Source organism: Somniosus microcephalus, chromosome 4 (genome assembly GCF_052327205.1).
Source record: "Somniosus microcephalus isolate GS21.2 chromosome 4, FLI_Smic_1.0, whole genome shotgun sequence".
NCBI lineage: Eukaryota > Metazoa > Chordata > Chondrichthyes > Squaliformes > Somniosidae > Somniosus > Somniosus microcephalus.
The window spans coordinates 131,332,539-131,347,360 of record NC_140990.1 but is presented as its reverse complement, the minus strand read 5'-3'; the positions used below and the strand labels follow the sequence as shown (position 1 = coordinate 131,347,360).

At 46.3% G+C, this 14,822-nt stretch overlaps 1 protein-coding gene across 1 annotated transcript in view; it reads left to right on the top strand.

The window, feature by feature from the left end:
* The window catches only part of LOC147119775 (uncharacterized), a 420,601-nt gene that overhangs the window by 157,506 nt on the left and 248,273 nt on the right, over positions 1–14,822 (top strand). The gene's annotated exons all lie outside the window — the stretch shown is intronic.

Sequence of the window (14,822 nt, the reverse complement as noted above, 5' to 3'; positions counted from 1 at the left end):
TTGTTCTTTGATGTAATGTTTCCTTGACTGACCTGTTTGGACACCATTCACACCTTTGACTGCTGTGATTATCTCTCTGCCGAGGTGTGATAAATGGCAGTTGGAAAGGTTACCTGTAAACATCTGACATGATTCTCTGACTATATAAGCTGTGTCTTTATGCATTTCTCCACTTCACCTGAAGAAGGAGCAGCGCTCCAAAAGCTTGTGATTTCAAATAAAGCTGTTGGACTATAACCTGGTGTTGTGTGATTTCTTACATGTGTGGTAATAGGTGAGATGAGTGAGTGAATTTCTTTGCACACTCAGCTGGTGTGATTTTTTTCGATGAGTTTGCACCTCGGACGGGCAACTGAATCCATTCCCACTGTCCCCACATTTACATTGTTGATTCAGGTGGGTGCACGAGTTTCACAGGCTAGACGATTAGTTAAAGGTGGATCCACACACATAACACTTGTGCTGTTTCTCCCTACTGTGATTGGTGTTTTTTTCATTCTATATCCAAAGGCCGATGATATTCAGGTCCTCATGAATCCAGTGAATTTGTCAGATCCTGAAGCGATGCTTGGTTTGAGTTTCCATCTGCAGATCCTAACGTTCTAATACCTTCAAATGGTGTTTACAACAGGATAGAAATTGGGAACAGACAAATCTAGTTTCCACAGACATTTTTTTCACTCCTGTCCCTCCTGAACTGTAAATTCCCCATTCTACAAACTCTCCCTTCATCCATCCTGTCTAAAAACAACATTCATGACACCATCTGTGATTTTGTTTCTCCCCTTCTCTCCAGGAGGAACTGAATCTGGCTGAGTGCAACAACAACTTGTATTTATATAGCACCTTTAATATAGTAAAACGTCCCAAGGTGCTGCACAGGAGGATTATAAGACAAAAAATTTGACACCGAGCCACATAAAGAGAAATTAGGGCAGATGACCAAAAGATTGGTCAAAGAGGTCAATTTAAAGGTGCATCTTAAAGGAGAGGTAGCGAGGTGGGAAGGTTTAGGCAAGGAATACCAGAGCTTAGGGCCGAGGGAACAGAAGGCACTGCCACCAATGGTTCAGCGATTATACTCAGGGATGCTCAAGAGGGCAGAATTAGAGGAACGCAGATATCTCGGGGTGTTGTGGGGCTGGAGGAGATTACAAAGATAGGGAGGGGAGAGGCCCTGGAAGGATTTGAAAACAAGGATGAGAATTTTGAAATCGAGGCACTGCTTAACTGGGAGCCAATGTAGGTCAGTGAGCACAGGGGTAATGGGTGAATGGGACTTGGTGCGAGTTAGGACATGGGGCAGCCGAGTTTTGGATGACCTCAAGTTTAGGTAGGGTGGAATGTGGGAGGCCAGCCAGGAGTGCACTGGAATAGTTAAGTTTAGAGGTAACAAAGGCACAGATGAGGGTTCCAGCAGCGGATGAGCTGAGGCAAAGGCACAAACGGGCGATGTTATGGAGGTGGAAATAGGCAGTCTTTGTTATGCTGCGGATATGTGGTTGGAAGCTCATTTCAGGGTCAAATATGACACCAAGGTTGTGAACAGTCTGGTTCAGCCTCAGACAGATGTTGTGGAGAGGAATGGAGTCAGTGGCTAGGGAACAGAGTTTGTGGCAGGGAGAGAAAACAATGGCTTCGGTTTTCCCAATATTTAATTGGAAAACATTTCTGGAGTATTGTGTCCAATTCTGGGCACCACACTTTAGAAAGGATGTGAAGGCCTTAGAGAGGGTGCAGAATAGATTTACAAGAATGCTTCCAGGGACGAGTGACTTCAGTTCTGTGGATAGACTGGAGAAGATCGGTTTGTTCTCCTTAGAGCAGAGAAGATTGAGAGGCGATTTGACAGAGGTGTTCAAAATCATGAGGTGTCTGGACAGAGTAGAGAGCGAGAAACTGTTCCCATTGGCGGAAGGGTCGAGAGCCAGAGGACACAGATTTAAGGTGATTGGCAAAAGAACCAAAGTTGATGTAAGAAAAAACTTTTATGCAGCGAGTTGTTATGATCTGGAATGCACTGCCTGAAAGGGTGGTGGAGGCAAATTCAATCGTGGCTTTTAAAAGGCAATTGGATAAGGACCTGAAGGAAAAACAATGTCAGGGCTCTGGGGAAAGAGTGGGGGAGTGGGACTAGCTGAGGTGCTCTTGCAGAGAGCCGGCACGGCCTCGACGGGCCGAATGGCCACATTCCCTGCTGTAACCATTCTATGATTCAAAGTATCGATATAGTTAATCTTAATTTATTCCTATTTTAATAACTTTTGCTGAATGTGGCCCTCGCCAAGGGCCAGGATATCGGATTCAAACCACCATGGAAAATGAGTTTGACTCTCCTGAGGTACATAAGAACATAAGAAATAGGAGCAGGAGTAGGCCAATCGGCCCCTCGAGCCTGCTCCACCATTCAATAAGATCATGGCTGATCTGATCCTAACCGCAAACCTTCTATCAATGTGCATCCACCCGAACCCATGTGATCTCCCGGGAGAGGCGAAAAACCAGATAAAGACCCAATGGCCAATTTGGGAGAAAAAAATCTGGGAAATTCCTCTCCGACCCATCTAGGCGATCGAAATTCTTCCAGGAGATCACTCTGTCCCTATATTTTCTACAGTACTTACCTTCTGTAAAGGCACCTGGAATACTGCATAGAGTTTTGGTGTCCATACTTAAGAAAAGACATACTTGCTCTCGAGTCAGTACAAAGAAGGTTCACTCGGTTAATCCTGGGGATGAGGGGGTGGTCAGGAACAGGAATAAAACCATCTCCTGAAATCTAACACAGAATTAGAACACAGTAGGAGCAGAACCAGGCTACACGGCCCCTGGGCCCACTCCACTACCCACAGGGCCATGACCATTCCAAACCTAGACTCATGTCCAATTTCCTGCCCGCTCCCCGTAACCCTTAATTCCCTTTACTTCTAGGAAACTATCTATTTCTGTTTTAAATTTATTTAATGATGTAGCTTCCACAGCTTTCTGGGGCAGCAAATTCCACAAACCTACCACCCTCTGAGTGAAGAAGTTTCTCTTCATCTCAGTTTTGAAAGAGCAGACCCTTATTTTAAGACTATGCCCCCTAGTTCTAGTTCCACCCATCATTGGGAACATCCTCACCGCATCCACCCGATCAAGCCCCTTCACAATCTTATATGTTTCAATAAGATCGCCTCTCATTCTTCTGAACTCCAATGAGTAGAGTCCCAGTCTACTCAACCTCTCCTCATATGACCACCCCGTCATCCCCGGGATTAACCAAGTGAACCTTCTTTGTACTGACTCGAGAGCAAGCACATCTTTTCTTAAGTATGGACACCAAAACTGTATGCAGTATTCCAGGTGCGGTCTCACCAATACCTTGAACAACTGCAGCAATACCTCCCTGTTTTTATATTCCATCCCCCTAGCAATAAAAGCCAACATTCCATTGGCCTTCTTAATCACTTGCTGCACCTGCATACTAACTTATTGAGTTTCGTGCAACAGGACCCCCAGATCCCTTTGTACTACAGTACTTTCCAGTTTCTTGCCATTAAGATAATAACTTTCTCTATGATTTTTCCTGCCAAAGTGCATAACCTCACACTTTCCAGTATTGTATTCCATCTGCCAAATCTCTGCCCACTTACTTAGCCTGTCTATGTCCCTTTGCAGCTTTTTTATGTCCTCCTCACTCACTACTTTCCATCCCATCTTGGTATCATCTGCAAACTTTGATATGTTACACTTGGTCCCCTCCTCCAAATCGTTAATATAGATTGTAAAGAGTTGGGGACCCAGCACTGACCCCTGCGGAACACCACTAGTTACTGGTTGCCAATCTGAGAACGAACCATTTATCCCAACTCTCTGCTTTCTGTTAGAGAGCCAATCCTCCACCTACGCCAGAATATTACCCCAATCACGTGATTTTTTTATCTTCAGCAATAATCTTTTGTGTGGCAACTTGTCAAATGCCTTTTGGAAGTCTAAATACACTACGTCCACTGGTTCCCCTTTATCCACCCTGTATGTTACTTCCTCAAAAAACTCCAGCAAATTTGTCAAACATGACTTCCCCTTCATGAAACCATGCTGAGTTTGTCCTATTGAATTATGTTTATCCAAATGTCCCGTTACTGCCTCCTTAATAATGGACTCTAACATTTTACCAACCACAGATGTTAGGCTAATAGGTCTATAGTTTCCAGCCTTCTGCCTACTACCCTTTTTAAATAAGGGTGTTACATTAGCAGTTTTCCAATCTGCCGGGACCTTTGCTGAGTCCAGGGAGTTTTGGAAAATTATTACCAATGCATCCACAATCCCTACCGTTACTTCCCTCAAGACCCTAGGATGCAAGCCATCAGGTCCAGGGGATTTATCCGCCTTGAGTCCCATTATTTTACCAAGTACCACTTCCTTAGTGATTTTAATCGTATTTAGTTCCTCCACCCCTAGAGCCCCCTGTTTGTCCAGTGTTGGGATATTCTTAGTGTCCTCTACTGTAAAGACTGATACAAAATAATTGTTCAGTGTTTTTGCCATCTCCATGTTTCCCATCATTAATTTCCCGGTCTCATCCTCTAAGGGACCAACATTTACTTTAGCCACCTTTTTTCTTTTTATATAACTATAGAAACTTTTACTGTCTGTTTTTATATTTTTTGCTAATTTACTTTCATAATCTATCTTCCCTTTCTTAATCAATCTTTTAGTTATTTTTTGCTGTCTTTTAAAGACTTCCCAATCTTCCATCCTCCCACTAGATTTGGCTACCTTATATGCCCTTGTTTTTAGTCAGATACGTAGACAATGTCAACCTGATTCCCCTCATCCCCCAACCCAACAACTTCTTCACAAAACTCCAGCAAGTTGGCCTTGTTTTCTGGAAACCATGTTGAGTATCACTAATGGCTCCTTCCCTTTCGCCATGATCGAAAACAGCATCTCTTAGGATCCCTTCAGGCACCTTCCCTGTGATTAATATCACACTAATGAGTCTCTCGTTCTCTTAGGATCCCTTCAGGCACTTTCCCTGTGTTCGATATCACACTGCTGGGCCTCTCGTTCTCTTAGGATCCCTTCAGGCACCTTCCCTGTGATTGATATCACACTAATGTGTCTCTAGTTCTCTTAGGATCCTTTCAGGCACCTTCCCTGTGATCGATATCACACTGCTGGGCCTCTAGTTCTCTTAGGATCCCTTCAAGCACCTTCCCTGTGATCGATATCACACTGATGGGCCTCTAGTTCTCTTAGGATCCCTTCAGGCACCTTCCCTGTGATTGATATCACACTGATGGGCCTCTAGTTCCCTGGCTCTGATTTGTCCCCAATTTGGCAAATGGGAGCTACGTGAGCTACCTTCCAATCTCAGGGAGCAATCCCTGACTCTACTGAGCTGAAGACATGGGCAAGGGGCTCACAGAGCACCCGTCCAGTCTCTTTAAACACACTTGGGTGGAAATCCTCTGAACCTTTGGTTTCAGTGAAGAGGGACGAGAAAGAGCAAAGTGCCGTTTTCCTCTCAGTGTGGCCCTGAAGGACTGTGTCCGGGCTGTAGTTCTGTTCCCACTGTACAATCCTCCCCCCAGATTGTCCTTTCTGAGCTCCAGCCAGGTGATGCTAAACACTCAGTTGGGAATGACAAAAATCCACAACAATGTGTTTAAAGCTAAGCTGATTTATTTGACATATATCCAGAATATTAAACTTCAGCCCAGTTACAGGGGATATTAATATCAGCAGAAACAAAAACCCCAACTGTCAGATGGTTCAGTCCGGGATGTTATTAACAGCAGCAATAATAGCAAAATCAAACCTCTGCAGTCACTTGTGAACTTGCTGGTGTTTCAGCAGATTCGATAAACAAGTAAATCCCTTCGCACACACGGAGCAGGTGAATGGCCTCTCCCAAGTGTGAACTTGCTGGTGTCTCAGCAGTGTGGATGACAAAGAGAATCCCTTCCCACACTCAGAGCAGTTGAACGGCCACTCCCCTGTGTGAACTCGCTGGTGTCTCAGCAGGGTGGGATGACCGACTGAATCCCTTCCCACACTTGGATCAAGTGAACAGTCTCTCCCCAGTGTGAACTCGTTGGTGTGTCTGCAGGCTGGATGACTGAGTGAATCCCTTCCCACACTTGGAGCAGGTGAACGGCCTCTCCCCGGTGTGAACTCGTCGAAGAGTTTCCAGCTCAAATGAGTAGTTGAATCGCTTCCCACAATCCCCACATTTACACGGTTTCTCCCCAGTGTGACTGCGCTGATGTCTCAACAGGCCAGAGGATTGGCTGAAGCCTCGTCCACCCACAGAACATGTGTATGGTTTCTCCCCACTATGAATGGTGCTATCTCCTTCCAGGTTTAGAGGCCGATGATATTCCACTCCTGATGAATCAAGTGACTCTTGAGTCAGATTTTTAAGTGATGTTTGGTTTGAGGTTTCTGACTGCAAGTCCTCCCCTTCTCATATACTGTAGAATTAACTAAAAACGAGAAAAATTGAACGAGAACACACAAAACACAAAGGCAGGTTGTGAAATTGAGCTGCATGAATCTGGGAATTTGTGGGGCCGGCGCTCGAAAAAAGTGACCATTAAAGCTGCCGGATTGTCGTAAAAACTCAACTGGTTCACTAATGTCCTTCAGTGAAGGGAACCCGCACCCGGTCTGGGCCTACACAAGACTCTGGCCTCTATGGGGGGAGAGACAGTGAGGTGGGAGGGGGAGGGGTGAAGGAGAGCGACTTTATACATCTGCAACTCGAATAGAACTTTGACAGCACCTCCCAAACACGCAACCTCCACCACCTAGAAGGACACGGGCAGCAAGTGCATGGGAACACCATCACCTCCCAGTTCCCCTCCAAGCCACACTCGATCCTGACTTGGGCATATATCGCCGTTCCTACATCGTCGCTGGGTGAAAGTCTAGGAACTCCTCACCTTGGCCCTGCTAGTGACACCCACATCGAATGAATTAAAAAAATCTGTATGTATAAAATGGATTGAAAGCCTCTACAGAAATATTTGCTCCTAAAATGATAATCTATTACACTGCATGGACAGTGTCTGTTTAGCAACTTAATCTCCCCAAGAATCCACCTCCCTTCACAGTCTCACATTGGAAATTGTTGGGTCCAACTAGGCACAGAAGTACTGGGGGTTAAACCCAGCAGCTTCTCCCCCATCTCCACTCCAGCTCAAACTGATGCAACAAGAAAGCCCTACACAGGAGGCCAGGGACTGAGTTCCACATCCACCACCCACGCTGATGCTAACCGGCTCTGAATTGCTCCCTCTGCTGTGTAAATGCAAGTTGTTGTGTTTCTTGTCTGGTGGAGGCGTTGCACCCTGGGGGTAATGGTGCCGGGGTCCTGGCCGCACGTCCGCCGGCTCTGACTCGGGTCCTGAGACCCGCAATCGGTGTCGATGAGGGATTCCAACCGTGGGACTGTACATGGGGATTCCAACCCTGGGACTGTACATGGGGATTCTAACGCTGGGACTGTACATGGGGTATCTAACCCTGGGAATGTACATGGGGATTCCAGCCCTGAGACTGTACATGGAGATTCTAACCTGGGACTGTACATGGGGATTCTAACCCTGGGACTGTAAATGGGGATTCCAAACCTGGGACTGTACATGGGGATTCTAAACCTGGGACTGTACATGGGGAATCAAACCCTGGGACTGTACATGGAAATTCCAAACCTGGGACTGTACATGGAAATTCCAAACCTGGGACTGTATTTGGGGATTCTAACCCTAGGACTGTATATGGTGATTCCAACCCTGGGACTGCACATGGGTATTCCAAACCTGGGACTGTACATGGGGAATCTAACCCTGGGACTGTACATGGGGATTCTAACCCTGGGATTGTACATGGTGGTTCCAAGCCTGGGACTGTACATGGGGATTCTAACCCTGGGAATGTACATGGGGATTCTAACCCTGGGACTGTACATGGGGATTCTAACCCTGGGAATGTACGTGGGGAATCTAACCCTGGGACTGTACATGGGGATTCCAACACAGGGCCTGTACATGTGTATTCTAACCCTGGGACTGTTCAAGGGGATTCCAACCGTGGGAATATACATGGGGATTCCAACTCTGGGACTGTACATTGGGATTCCAACCGTGGGACTGTACATGGGGAATCCAACTCTAGGACTGTACATGGGGATTCCAACCCTGGGACTGTACATGCAGATTTTACCCCTGGGACTGTACATGGGAATTCCAACCCTGGGACTGTACATTGCGATTCCAACCCTGGGACTGCACATTGGGATTCCAAACCTGTGACTGTACATTGGGATTCTTACCCTGTGACTGTACATGGAGATTCTAACCCTGGGAATGTGCCTGGGGTTTCTACCCCTGGGACTGGACAAGGGGATTCCAACCCTGGGAATGTACATGGGGATTCCAAACCTGGAACTGTACATGGGGATTCCAACACTGGGACTGTACATGGGGATTCAAACCCTGGGACTGTACAGGGAGATTCTAACCCTGGGAATGTACATGCAGGTTCAAATCCTGGGATTGTACATTGGGGATGCCATCCCTGGGAGTTCAAATCCTGGGATTGTACATTGGGGATGCCATCCCTGGGACTGTACATTGCGATTCCAATCCTGGGACTGTACATGAGGATTCCAAACCTAGGACTGTACATGTGGTTCTCACCCTGGGATTGTATTTGGGGATTCCAACCCTGGGACTGTACATGGGGATGCTAACCCTGGGACTGTACATGGGGAATCCAACGCTGGGACTGTGCATGGGGAATCCAACCCTGGGACAATACATGGGGTTTCCAACTCTGGGACTGTACAAGGGGATTCCAATGCTGGGATTGTACATTGGGGATTCCAAACCTGGGACTGCACATTGCGATTCCAACCCTGGGAATGTACATGGGGATTCCAAACCTGGGACTGTACATGGCGAATCCAACCCTGGGAATGTACATGGGGATTCCATAACTGGGACTGTACATGTAGATTCTAACCTTGGATTGTATATGGGGATTCTAACCCTAGGGCTGTACACGGGCATTCTAACCCTGGGACTGTACATGGGGATACCAACCCTGGCACTGTACATGGGGTGTCCAAACCTGGGACTGTACATGGGGATTCTCACCCTGGGACTGTATTTGGGGATTCCAACCCTGGGACTGTACATGGGGATGCTAACCCTGGGACTGTACATGGGGATTCCAACCCTGGAACTGTTCATGGGGATTCCAACCCTGGGACAGTATATGGGGATTCCAATGCTGGGATTGTACATTAGCGATTCCAAACCTGGGACTGCACAATGCGATTCCAACCCTGGGAATGTACATGGGGATTCCAAACCTGGGACTGTACATGGCGATTCCAACCCTGTGAATGTACATGTGGATTCCATAACTGGGACTGTATATGGGGATTCTAACCCTGAGACTGTACATGGAGATTCTAACCTTGGACTGTATATGGGGATTCTAACCCTGGGACTGTACATGGAGATTCTAACCTTGGACTGTATATGGGCATTCTAACCCTGGGACTGTACATGGGGATTCCAACCCTGGGACTGTACATGGCGATTGCAACCCTTGGACTGTACATTGTGATTCCAAACCTGGGACTGAATATGGGGATTACAACCCTGGGATTGTACATGGGGATTCTATCCCTGGGACTGTAAATAGTGATTCTAACCCTGGGACTGTACATATGTATTCTAACCCTGGGACTGTGCATGGTGATTCCAAACCTGGGCGTCTATATGGGGATACTAACCCTGTGATTGTACATGGGGATACCAACCCTGGCACTGTATATGTGATGTTCAAACCTGGGATGTAAATGGGGAGTCCAACCCTGGGACAGTTTTTGGGGATTCTAATCCTGTGTCTGTACATGGGGATTCCAACGCTTGTACTGTACTTTGGGATTCTAACACTGGAACTGTACATGGAGAATCTAACCAGGGACTGTAAATGGAGATTCAAACCCTGGGACTGTACATGTGGTTTCTAACCTGCAACTGTACATGGGGATCCCAGCTCTGGGACTGTACATGGAGATTTTAACCTGGGACTGCAAATGGGGATTCTAACCCTGGGACAATACATGGGGTTTCCAATCCTGGGATGGTACATGGGGAACCTAACCCTGGGACTTTTCATGGAGATTCCAACCCTGCGACTGTACATGGGGATTCCAACCCTGGGACTGCACATGGCGATTCCAACCCTGGAACTGTACATGGGTATTCTAACCCTGTGAGTGTACATGAGGATTGCAAAGCTGGAAATGTACATGGGGATTGCAACCCAGGGACTGCACATGAGTATTCCAACTCTGAGACTGTACATGGGGATTCTAACCCAGGGACTGTACGTGGGGATTCTATCCTGGGAATGTGCAGGGGGCTTATAACCCTGGGACAGTTCATGGGGATTTCATCCCAGGGAATGTACATGGGAATTCCAACCCTGGGACTGTACATGGGGATTCCATCCCTGGGTCTGTGCATGGGGATTTCTACCCCTGGGACTCTACATGGAAACTCTAACCCTAGGACTGTAAATGGAGATTCTAACTTGGGACTGAACATGGGGATTCTAACCTGGGACTGTACATGGGGATTCCAATCCTGGGACTGTACGTGGGGATTCCAACTCTGGGACTGTACATGGGGATTCTAACCTTGAGACTGTACATGGGAATTCTAACCTGGGTCTGTACAGGGGGTTTTTAACCCTGTGACAGTTCATGGGGATTTCATCCCTGGGAATGTATATGGGGATTCTAACCATGGGACTGTACATGCGGATTCCAACCCTGGGACTGGACATGGGGATTCCAAACCTGGGACTGCACATGTTGATTCCAACCCTGGAACTGTACATGGGGATTCTAACCCTGGGTCTGTATCTTGGGATTCCAACCCCTGGTACTGTACATGTAGCTTCCAACCCTGGAAATGTACATAGTGATTCCAACCCTTGGACTGTACATGGGGATTCCAACCTTGGGACTGTACATGGGGATTGCAATCCTGGGACTGCATATGGGGATTCTAACCCTGGGACTTTCGCTGGTGATTCTAACCCTGGGACTGTACATGGGGATTCCAACCCTGGGAATGTACATGTGGATTCTATCCTGGGACTGTGCAGTGGGCTTATAACCCTGGGACAGTTCATGGGGATGTCATCCCTCGGAATGTACATGGGAATTCTAACCCTGGGACTGTACATGGGGATTCCATCCCTGGGACGGTGTATGGGGATTTCTACCCCTGGGACTCTACATGGAGATTCTAACCCTAGGACTGTACATGGTGATTCCATCCCTGGGACTGGACATGGGGATTCCAAGCCTGGGACTGCACATGGGGATTCCAACCCTGGGACTGTACATGGGGATTCTAACCCTGGTTCTGTACATGGGTATTCCAACAATTGGGACTGTACATGGTGATTCCAACCCTAGGACTGTACATGGGGATTCTAACCCTGGGACAGTACATGGGGATTCCAAACCTGGAACTGTACATGGGGATTCCAAAGCTGGGACTGTACATGGGGATTCCAACGCTGGGACTGTACATGGGGATTCTAACCCTGGGACAGTAAAAACATAAGAACATAAGAACTAGTAGCAGGAATAGGCCAATCGGCCCCTCGAGCCTGCTCTGCCATTCAATAAGATCATGGCTGATCTGATCCTTACCGCCAATCTACTATCACAGAACCATCTCTTGAACCTAACAGAATTAGACATGCAAAATAGGAGCAGGATCAGGCTACACTTACCCCTGCGGAACACCACTAGTTACTGATTGCCAGTCTGAGAATGAACCACTTATCCCAACTCTCTGCCTTCAGTTAGATAGCCAATCCTCTATCCATGCCAGAATATTACCTCCAATCCCGTGATTTTTTATCTTAAGCAATAATCTTTTGTGTGGCACCTTTTCAAATACGTTTTGGAAGTCTAAATACACTACGTCCAATGGTTCCCCTTTATCCACCCTATATGTTACTTCCTCAAAGAACTCCAGCAAATGTGTCAAACATGACTTCCCCTTCATAAAACCATGCTGACTTTGTCCTATTAAATTATGATTAGCCAAATGTCCTGTTACTGTCTCCTTAATAATGGACTCCAAAATTTTACCTACCACAGATGTGAGGCAAACCGGTCTATAGTTTCCAGCCTTCTGACTACTGCCCTTTTTAAATAAGGGTGTTACATTTGCAGTTTTCAAGTCTGCTGGGACCTTTGCTGAGTCCAGGGAGTTTTGGAAAATTATTACCAATGCATCCACAATCCCTACCGCCACTTCCCTCAAGACCCTAGGATGTAAGCCATCCAGTCCAGATGATTTATCCGCCTTGAGTCCCATTATTTTACCGAGTACCACTTCCTTAGTGATTTTGATCATGTTTATCTCCTCCCCCCCTTATAGCCCCCTGTTTGTCCAGTGTTGGGATATTCTTAGTGTCCTCTACTGTAAAGACTGATACAAAATATTCATTGAGTGTTTCTGCCATCTCCATATTTCCCTCCATTAATTCCCCGGTCTCATCCTCTAAGGGGCCAACATTTACTTTAGCCACCCTTTTTCTTTTTATATAACTGTAAAAACTCTTACTAACTGTTTCTATATTTTTTGCTAATTTACTTTCATAATCTATCTTCCCTTTCTTAATCAATCTTTTTTTATTTTTTGCTGTCTTTTAAAGTTTTCCCAATCCTCTATCCTCCCACTAGATTTGGGTACCTTATATGCCCTTGTTTTTAGTTGAATACTATCCTTAATTTCTTTAATTAGCCACGGCTGGCTGTCTTTTCTTTTACACCCTTTTCTTCTCGGTGGAATATATATTATTTGGAAGTTGTAAAATAACTCCTTAAATGTACACCACTGATCATGTATCGTCCTACCCTTTAATCTATTTTCCCAATCCAATCTACTCAATTCCGCTCTCATACCTTCATAGTCTCCTTTATTCAAGCTTAGCACGCTTGTTTGAGATCCAACCTTCTCACCCTCTAATTGAATATGGAATTCAACCATGTTATGATCACTCATTCCAAAGGGATCCTTTACTAGGACATTTTTAATTAATCCTGTCTCGTTACACAGGACCAGATCGCCTGGTCGGTTCAGTTACATACTGCTCAAGAAACCCATCCCTAATATACTCAATGAACTCATCCTCAAGGCAGCCCTGCCCAATTTGATTTGTCCAATTAATATGATAGTTAAAATCCCCCATAATTATAGATGTTCCCTTATTACAAGCCTCAACTATTTCCTGATTGATACTCCGTCCAACAGAATTGCAACTGTTTGGAGGCCTATAGACTACGCCCACTAATGCTTTTTTCCCCTTATTATTCCTTATCTCCACCCAAACTGTTTCATTATCCTGATCTTTTGACCCAATATCATTTCTCTGTATTACAGTGATTCCTTCCTTTATTAACATAGCCACCCCACCTCCCCTTCCTTCCTGCCTGTCCTTCCTGATCGTTAAATAACCTGGTATGTTTAATTCCCAGGCATTGTCACCCGGCAGCCATGTTTCTGTAATGGACACGAGATCACACCCATATGTAGTTATTTGTGCCATTAACTCGTCTATTTTGTTACGAATGCTACGTGCATTCAGATAGAGAATTTTCAAATATGTTTTGTGACACTTAGTTCCTGCTTTTGCCCTTTTTATTACTTTACCTTTTACTCCATACCTTCTGTATCTGGGGATTCCAACCCTGGGACTGTACATGGGGATACTAACCCTGGGACTGTACATGGGGATTCCAACCCTGGAACTGTATATGGTGATTCCAACGCTGGGACTGTATCTGGGGATTCTAACCCTGGGACTGTACATGGGGATTCCAACATTGACTGTACATGGGCATTCTAACCCTCGGACTGTACATGGAGTTTCCAAACCTGGGACTGTACATGGGTATTCTAACCCTGGGACTGTATCTGGGGATTCCAACCCCTGGTACTGTACATGGGGCTTCCAACACTGGGAATGTACATAGGGACTCAACCCTGGGATTGTTCATGGGGATTCCAACCCTGGGACTGTACATGGGGATTCCAACCCTGGAACTGCATATGTGGATTCCAGCCCTGGGACTGTCCATGGGGATTCTAACCCTCGACTGTACATGGGGATTCCAACCCTGGGACTGTACATGGGGATACTATCCTGGGACTGTGCAGGGGGCTAATAACCCTGGAACAGTTCATGGGGATTTCATCCCTGGGAATGTACATGGGAATTCTAACCCTGGGACTTTACATGGAGATTCCATCCCTGGGACTGTGCATGGGGATTTCTACCCCTGGGACTCAACATGGAGATTCTAACCCTAGGACTGTACATGGAGATTCTAACTTGGGGCTGAACATGGGGATTCTAACCTGGGACTGTACATGGGGATTCTAACCTTGGGACTGTACATGGGAATTCTAACCTGGGTCTGTACAGGGTTTTTTAACCCTGTGACAGTTCATGGGGATTTCATCCCTGGGAATGTACATGGGGATTCTAACCCTGGGATTGTACATGGGGATTCCAACCATGGGACTGGACATGGGGATTCCAAGCCTGGGACTGCACATGGGGATTCAAACCCTGGGACTGTACATGGGGATTCCAACCCTGGGACTGTACATGGATATTCCAACACTTGGGACTGTACATGGGGATTCCAATCCTAGGACTGTACATGGGGATTCTAACCCTGGGACAGTTCATGTGGATTCCAAACCTGGATCTGT